Source organism: Ursus maritimus, unplaced genomic scaffold (genome assembly GCF_017311325.1).
Source record: "Ursus maritimus isolate PB19 unplaced genomic scaffold, ASM1731132v1 scaffold_29, whole genome shotgun sequence".
In the NCBI taxonomy this organism is placed as follows: Eukaryota; Metazoa; Chordata; class Mammalia; order Carnivora; family Ursidae; genus Ursus; species Ursus maritimus.
The window spans coordinates 31309845-31318459 of record NW_024425452.1 but is presented as its reverse complement, the minus strand read 5'-3'; the positions used below and the strand labels follow the sequence as shown (position 1 = coordinate 31318459).

Here is an 8615-nt window from a genome sequence, read left to right as displayed (position 1 = left end):
GTCAGAGGTTCTAAGTACAACTGATCTGTTTCACCAAAGATCCATGAGACGCTGGGGCACACAGCCACACTCTCTTGGGATCCCTGTGTGTCAACGGGAGAGGAGAGATCTTCCTGCTTCCGGGCAGAACAGAGCTCTGTCATGGCTCCAGGGGCCCCATGGAGAAGAATCGTATCAGTAGCATCCACCCCTACCCATAGTCCCCGTGAGGGGCTGTGAGGGGAGATCGGGGCAGCGCCAGCTGCAGGTGGCCCTTGTGGCAGGAGCAGCCCCGAGCAGCCTTCCACAGTTGCTGGCAGCAGAAACTTCTGCGGGCAGCTGGAGCCAGAGCCAGAGAAGCGTTGGCTCCACGTGGTTGTGCAAATGACTATTGCAAAGCGGCCCTCCAGCAATTCCCCCAAATCGAGAAACATTTGTGAGGCTGTCTAGCGGTTGGGACAGAATCGTTTGAAACACTTCTTGTTACTATGAATAGGGCTTTACGTTTTCCTCTGGGTTAGGGGAGCCTCAGAAAGACGATTTGTACTTTACAATTTTTATGTTAGATGGAAGGTACACAGACATTCACTACATTGTTCTCTAACCTCTTTGAAATATTTCACATAAAAGATGAAGGGCGAAAGTAAACTTATGATTCAGCGGAAGGAAAGTAAATACAAGGAATTTGTACCAAGTGTTCTCAAAAAAGAAATTGCTATTGGACTGACAATGGGCATATTAAATTTCTTTGAAAAAGAAAACTCCCCAGGGCTGTTTTTCAGCCTTATGGGTAAGTTTAACAACATTCTAAGGTCTCATGACTTCAGTAAAGAACTTTATATGAATAAGCCCCAAAGAGCACTTCTTCTAAAAGACAAATGCTGCGGAACTACTCATTTGCCTGGCCTAAGGGAAGGTTGCAGGCATTCAGCGTCTTAGGCTGAAAGTCTGAATTCATTTGTTTTATGGCTAAGACACTTGACATTAATACAACAATAGCTGCAGCTAATTTGCATGTGGTAGATAAGAAAAAAAATCAGGCACAATCAATCCATAGACTAGGCCCAAAGGTGGAGGTTTTTCTCCAAGTATATTTTATTAAAAACTAGTGGACTTTCTTCTGTCAAACTGAATATACTTCAAAGCACTTAGAATGATTGGATTAGAGCGCTCTTGGTTGCAAGCAACCGAAACTCAACTTAGAACAAAGACAAAGATAGCTTATTGGAAAGATCCTGGGGTAATTCCTCACAGAATGAAAGGAAGACTAGAGCCATACAGCTGTAAGTGGCACCCCCCAAGCTGGCCTTGGGGGTGACGGAGTCCAGAGACAGAAATCTGGCCAGGATGCCCTCCGACTTGTGCTGAAGCTTGCCTCAGCATATGGGCTCTGGTCTTCGGCAGATAAAGATGGCCTTCCTCCATAGACAAGGTAGCTATGGGTCCCTCCAGAATAACATCTGTCCAAAACTATTTGTTTGAAAAATCCTGAAAAGGGGCTCTGATTGGCCTAGCTTTGGTCCCCTTCCATCCCTCAACCAGCCGTTGTGGCCAACAAAGTGGTGTCCTACCACGGACCCAACCTCGAGTCTGCAGACTCCACCAACCACCAGAAGGGGGCTCACAGCACGGATAGGGCCACTGGGAGGATAACTGAGCCAGGATGATTTTCATTTGTCACTACAAGAGTGGAAATTAAGAAAATAAAGAAAAACTACTGACAATCTCATCATCCCCAAATTAACAGTTTTGAATGAGAATTCTATTCTGGTTTGTCCATTTGCATATACAGGCTAATGTACAAGATTGTCATAGAGCCAGTTAAAAAAATACATGGCTTTAAAATCTGTATGAAGAAACAGGCCTAAAAACAGAGAAACAATGCTCATCTTTTGGGGACCCTTGAGGTCTAGTCCTACACGAAGGGCTTTTTCTGTTCCTGGAACTCCTTAAGAAATGAAGTGCAACCCAGGCCTCCGGTGGCGTAGAATAGCAAGTGGTATAAAGTGTCAAATGCTATTCAAATACCGCTTTAAATGTCTACACTACCCGGAGGCCTCCCGACCTAAGTGCTTTCCGGATACAAGGTCTAATTCAAGCACAGGCCTGCATTTCCCTTCGTGTGTTTGTCGGGCAACATACTGAGAGACTCTCTAGATCAGACACTATCCTAGGCTCTGCAGAATTGGCAGGGAACAAACAGACCCAAACCTCCTGCCTCTGTGGAACCAGTAAAACAGTATGATGGAGTGGGCGTGGGGGGTTCCAGTATAATAAGTAGGTAGATGTTTCAAATGATCAAGAAAATATTTCAAAAATAATCATTCTAGTTGCCTCCGCCTGGCTCCCCTTAGGCGCCGAGATGTCCCAGAAAGCTGGTGCGACGAGCAAGGGTAAGAGCCAGAGCAAGGAGCCAGAGAGACCGCCTCCTCCCTTAGGTCCTGTGGCGGTTGATCCTAAAGGTTGTGTCACCATAGCCATCCATGCCAAACCGGGGTCCAAACAGACGTGACAGCGGACGATGTGCGCATGGCTATTGCAGCCCCCACAACCCCTCGGTTGGAAGGAGAGGCTAATGCCGAGCTCTGTCGGTACCTTTCCAAGGCCTGGGAGCTCTGGAAGCGTGACGTGGTTTGGGATAAGGGTGGTAAATCTCGTGCAAAACTGGTGAAGCTGTTAGCATCCAGTACCGCAGAGGACATCTTGGAGAAATTAAAGCAGCAAGTTGAAAAAACAACAAAAAAGCATGCTATGAGAGAAGTTTTTTAATTGCTATTCATCGTTTAATAGGAAAATATATTTTTGTGCATGGAAGAACGTGGAAAAAAAATAAATTGAAGAACGGGACTCAAAAAAGGAGGAGGAATTTTAAATTACTGTATGGTCGATATAGGTTCTAACATCCCTGACCCGAAACAGTTTGGAATATGTTGGTCCCATCTCATCGCATCACAAAATACCAGAGCTGGAAGAGGTCTTCAAGATGGCCTTGGTCAGCCCCTTTCACTGTGACGGGGCTTCTGCTCTCCAGAAGTTGAGGGACTGGTTGGGGATCGCACCATGCGGGATGGCAGCCGGATCCCAGGTCCCTTGACTCCTGGTTGGACGCAGTTCATCCTGATTGTAAATGAAGAGATTCCCACAGCACTTCTAGGGGTCTGAGGATTGACTTCTCTGGAGTTTACAAGTGACAGAAGAAAACCTGTCACACTGCTTTGTGGTCTTCCTTTATATTTTAAAAGGCTTATCTAAATACGAAAATGCTTGTTGCATCTTTTTAAAACTCTATGGAGCATTTTCTGAGAAAGTAAATAAGAATCATCAGGACTTGTAATTTAATATTAATTATTTTGGGGAAGTCACTGAATTTTTGTCCTCCTTGGATGGCAGCTGCAATCTTCAAATCTGTAGTTCTTATGAATCTCCAAAGATCCTTAAAAGAAGAGGGCCCGGAAGCTACTTTCAGTATTTGTAAAAAGCCTATCAGAAATCATATCGACATTAAAGCTTCAAAAGCTAGAAAAAAATAATAACATTAATTATTATTATTATTCTAATTCTTTAGTCACTTTATCTTCTGAAAACTTAGAGTAAATAAAATATTTATCGTAGCAACAAGGCCTCAGCATGAAACTGAAGGACTTTTAGCAAAACAAGACCTTAATAATTATTTTCTTAAAGTGATGGAATAATATATCCTAAAAACAAAGACGTTTGCTCATCGGTACTGTGGGTAAATGGTTAGGTTTTGTCAAATAATTTCCCCCGTCGAAGGACCATGACAGTATTAGACGACGCAGGCACAGCCATTCACACGGCCTTTCTTTGCCAATGTCAAAATTCCACAAAAACGTAGGATACAGATGTCATAAAATGAAAGAAAAACTTCCATTTTTATGAAAAAATAACTTCAATCTTCTGGTTTTCTTTTTCTCATTTGGAACTTTCTGCCTTTATTTACTTTTTAGTTTATTTTCTTCTATTTTAATTTTTTCATGATTCTTGTGCTTCTTCCTCCTTTACTCTTGTAATCTTGTATTTTCACTTTTCTCTTGAAAAGATTTAAAGTCTATGAATTTACCTCTGAGTAAAATCTTGGCTGAAGCACGTCAGTGATCTTAAGTTCTAAATATTTTGGGGGCGCCTGGGTGGCACAGTCGTTAAGCGTCTGCCTTCGGCTCAGGGCGTGATCCTGGCATTCCGGGATCGAGTCCCACATCGGGCTCCTCGGCTGGGAGCCTGCTTCTTCCTCTCCCTCTCCCCTGCTGTGTTCCCTCTCTCGCTGTCTCTCTGTCACAAAAATAAATAAAATCTTAAAAAAAAAAAAAAAAGTTCTAAATATTTTGTAATTGTTTTACATTTCCTCCTGGGTCCACAGCTGGATACATTTGTATTTTCATTCGAAGTACTTGGAAATACTTGTTATTAATTTGGGATGTGGTCAAAAAAACATGCTGCCTTTTAATACTCTTTTCTTTGGGGGAATTTATTGTTATTTTTCTGTGTACCTTGGTATATGCTCAATTTTTTTAACTGCTGTGTATGCTTTAAAAGATGATATAGTCTCTGTTGATGGGGAAAACGTTTAAAAAATATTTCTGTTGACTCAACCATGTTATTCTTATCTACTTCATCTATCCAACTGACAGTGGGGTGACAGAATTGTCGTCTCCAACTGTTCTATCCACATCCTCTGTTCTTAAAAAAGTTTTGCTTACATTTCAATACTGTGCACTTAGGACAAAGAATTTAACTGTTATATCTTCCCTGTAATATATTCCTTTTGTTACTATTGACTGCATACTTCTCTTGTCTTTGGTCTGATATGAATTCTGCCACATTTGTTGTTTTCATATTTATTTTTGCCTAATTTTATTTGTTCATTTTCAAATTTTGACCTCTCTAGGTCAACTTATTTCAAGACCCTTCCTAGTAAAGAGCTTTTAACAGGATTTTGTTTCTTAACCCACTCTGGGTTTTCTTTTTAACTAGGAAATGGACCTCATATTTATTGTCAGACTTGTTTTGTTTGGCCTTGCTTTTTCCTATTTTTCTTTCCTTGCTCTTTAAACATTTTCCCCCATTTTCTTTGCAGTGGACATTTCTTAGTTAACTTTGCATCTTAAGATCTAGCCCAGTGCCTGGCCCGTTAGAAGTATCCACTAAATGTTTGTGGAATGAATTAATAAGTATAGTGTAGATGGTTTATACAACGATATGAAAGATCCATATGCTGCTTTCAATCCTTAGTGATTAATTTTATTTTTGGAGCATTTAAAAACCAACATTAAACTTTCAAGATTAACAGCAGGATAATAAAGTTATGCTTCTCTTTACCGAAAATGAAGAATTTGGCACTTTTGAATTCCTCTTGGCAAATCTACTACTCTAATCTTTGTCAATTTAAGTCGTATTTATTATCACCACCATTTTCATATTTTTACAATATGGAACATTTGTTTCACATAAAAAGTGTAGTTAAGACAATTATTTTAGATATATATCTTTTTATTTAACTTGTTTCCATTTGTACTTCCAGTCCTCTCCAGCTATGATTTCCTCATTCTTGACTTATTTTATTTCTCATTTTCCTGGCAAATATCTTTAATTATGATGTTCAGGGAGGTATCAGGTATCAGGGTTTCTAAATTTTTGCCCATGTATGAATATTTTCTACTTCTCTCCAAATTAGATGGCTTACGGGGGTATATCAGAGTCTCCAAACCTCACGTCTCTCTGGAAATTCTGACAGGATGGCTTTGGGGTCATGCTTCTCACCCCTCAGCCAAGCGTTTCTGCTAAAGTCAACGCCGTGCTAGCTGGTTAACTCCTGCAGGTGTATCTTCAGGTATACTTGGAAGAGGTTAAGTTTGAGAACCAGCCTTTTAGAGCTGAGTGTCATTGACAAGGCGGAGGCCAAATTTTGTTTCCGCACGGGTAACCTGACTCTCGGTTCTGGGCATTCTGACCAGGCTGGGCCCGGCCATCGCTGTGGCTGAAGAGCTGAAGAGCACGGCGTTGGCAGCCCCTCCGGAGCCACAGGCACTGAGGAGGGAGTTCTCAACAAATGTTCTCAAACAAACGTCAGTGCTGTTACTAGAAGGGGGGAGTAGGGATGCCAGGCGGCTGGAAACCACACATGTCCACCGCAGGCAAGCTGATGGGAAAGAGATTTCACTAAACCAAATGTAGACCATTTACGGGATGTCTCCTCAGGATTCTTACTCAGAGTTTCTAGATTCTATGACTTAAACCTAAGGGACTGAACTGAGGTCATTTTCTGGATCTTCTGTCACCTTTCTTTTTCCAATGTACCTAGGTCTGTTCATATAACGGTGATGGTATCTACCAGTTGTAGAGAACGTGGATGTTAGACAATGGTTTTTGGCTTTTTTTCTAAAGGAACTGGAAATCCGAAGTGTAGATTACCTTCACTTATATATCTGTGTTGTCCCAGGGAGCAGGCTTCCTATGCTGAGCTGGAAGTCCTGGGGATTCGGAACTTCTCCAGATTCACTTAACACCCCCTGGGTGTCTCATTTCAATGTTCCTATTTTCACAGTATGGAACACTTGCTTCATGTAAAGAAACCATACTTAAGACAATTATTTAGATGTACGTATACATCCTGCATCAAAGACCGAGTTTAATGTTAATCGTAAGTCATTTACTTTGGAAGGGGAGAGGGCATTCACTGGGGGGGCCTGCAGGACTAACTGGAAGGGGAAATGCTTTCCAACGCAGGCACTGAGTGCACAGACTATCCCCACAGTTGTCCTCATGCTTGCCGTTTCAAAACAAAGTAACGGAAAATAAAATAGCTAAGGGAAAATTCTTACAAGACCAGATGAATAGAAAAAAAATAGTATTAAAAAGATATCTTTGGCAATTAACTTAAAATAAGTAACTTTAACTAAAATCATAAATAATATCAAAGTTCAGCTAAAACAATTATGTTTGAATAGAATGCTTTATAGGCCCTGATGTGGCTGAATACCGCCCATTTCCTGCTCTGCTAGACTGGCCACGGGAGTGAGGAGTTCCTGCGAGGATCCCTCATGACTTTCATGGACAGTGAAGAAAAGTCAAGGGTCATACTAAGTTTTGGCATCTTAAATTCAGAACGTCCTGTATCATAAGCCAACCGGATTCCCTAAATGTTATTCAGACTTGTTGCTGACAAGTACATCTTTTCCCAGTTCTATAACATACAGGCGTTTCTATTGTTAAACCAAGGACAGGGCTTTATTTTTACCCTAACAAGTGTGCTGGTTCTTTATTTCTGCCCATTGTTATACAGAATCTGTGATAAAGTGCATTTACTTTACTCCAAGTTTCTGGCAATCTATAGATATTACTGTAGATTTTTGTATCCTCCAAATATCTGATAAAAAGAAATAGAATGCAGCTTTTTAAGTTGTAGTTTTAAAGTAAAATAAACATTTGTAATCATAAGAAAATATCCATTTTGTCTTTACAGAGAAAGGAAAACACTCTCTGACCCCATTTCTCTGATTTGTAGGGAGATGGATCTTTCTGCTGGCACTGGTGAGAACAAACTCTTCTGGAATCGATAGAAGGGGTGGCAGACCAGCTAGCACCACCTGCGAGGGCCAGGCCCCCAGAGATGGGCTGTCCTGCAAAGGGATTCCTGAGGCTGTTCAGGCCTGTCTCAAACTACAATGAAGGTCAGAAGAGACAGAAGAAATGGGGCCCTGGCAATATCCCCAACACAGAGGCTTCCTCTTGTCAGGCCTTTTTTTTTTTTTTTTTTTTAACATTTTATTTATTTGAGAGAGAGAGATTGAGAGAATGAATGGGAGGAGGGGCAGTGGGAGAAGCAGACTCCCCCTGGAGCAGGGAGCCCGACGTGGGACTCGATCCCAGGACCCTGGGATCACGACTGAAGACAGACGCCTAACCGACTGAGCCACCCAGGTGCCCTGCCAGGGCCTTTTGATGCTGCTAATGTTGTTTTTCTTTTAATCTACGAATAATACAAAGGACACAGAAGAAGATACTTGCTTTGCAACATCATGGCAAAAAAAAAAAAAAAAAATACAGCTGTAGCAATAGCTTGGCAATTTTATAACAAAAGACAGGCTCATGCTGTCCAACTGCCAAGATCAGGAAGAGAGGCAGCAAGGACCGTCCTGCCCCACAATGCTCTGGAGAAAAAGTGAGCATGTCCCTCAGTGCATCTTTTTTTTTTTTTTTAATGTTTTATTTATTTGAGAGAGAGAGACCGAGATAGCGAGAGAGAACACGAGCAAGGAGGAGAGGGAGAAGCAGACTCCCCACTGAGCAAGGAGCCTGACCTGGGACTCGATCCCAGCCCTCAATCCCAGGACCCTGGGATCATGATCTGAGCCAAAGGCAAGCGCTTAACCGACTGAGCCACCCAGGTGTCCCCATCAGCGCATCTTATTGAGACAAGGGGGAAGAACCAGGAAAAATAACCCAGAAGTTTCGTCAACATAAACCATCTTAGCCATAAAGAACTACACTAAATATAATGAAGCTGCAAATCAGCATTTCTAAGCATTTCACTTTCATTCAGATTTAATTAACAAGTTAATCTATTACTCTGATGAAAACTCTTTTAGTTAGTGAAAAAAAAAGACACGCAACCTGAG

General features: G+C 41.7%; 1 pseudogene; it reads left to right on the top strand.

Moving 5' to 3' along the window:
* Window positions 1-609: 609 nt before the first annotated feature.
* Window positions 610-2748, top strand: LOC103657501 (annotated as a pseudogene).
* Window positions 2749-8615: the final 5867 nt, after the last annotated feature.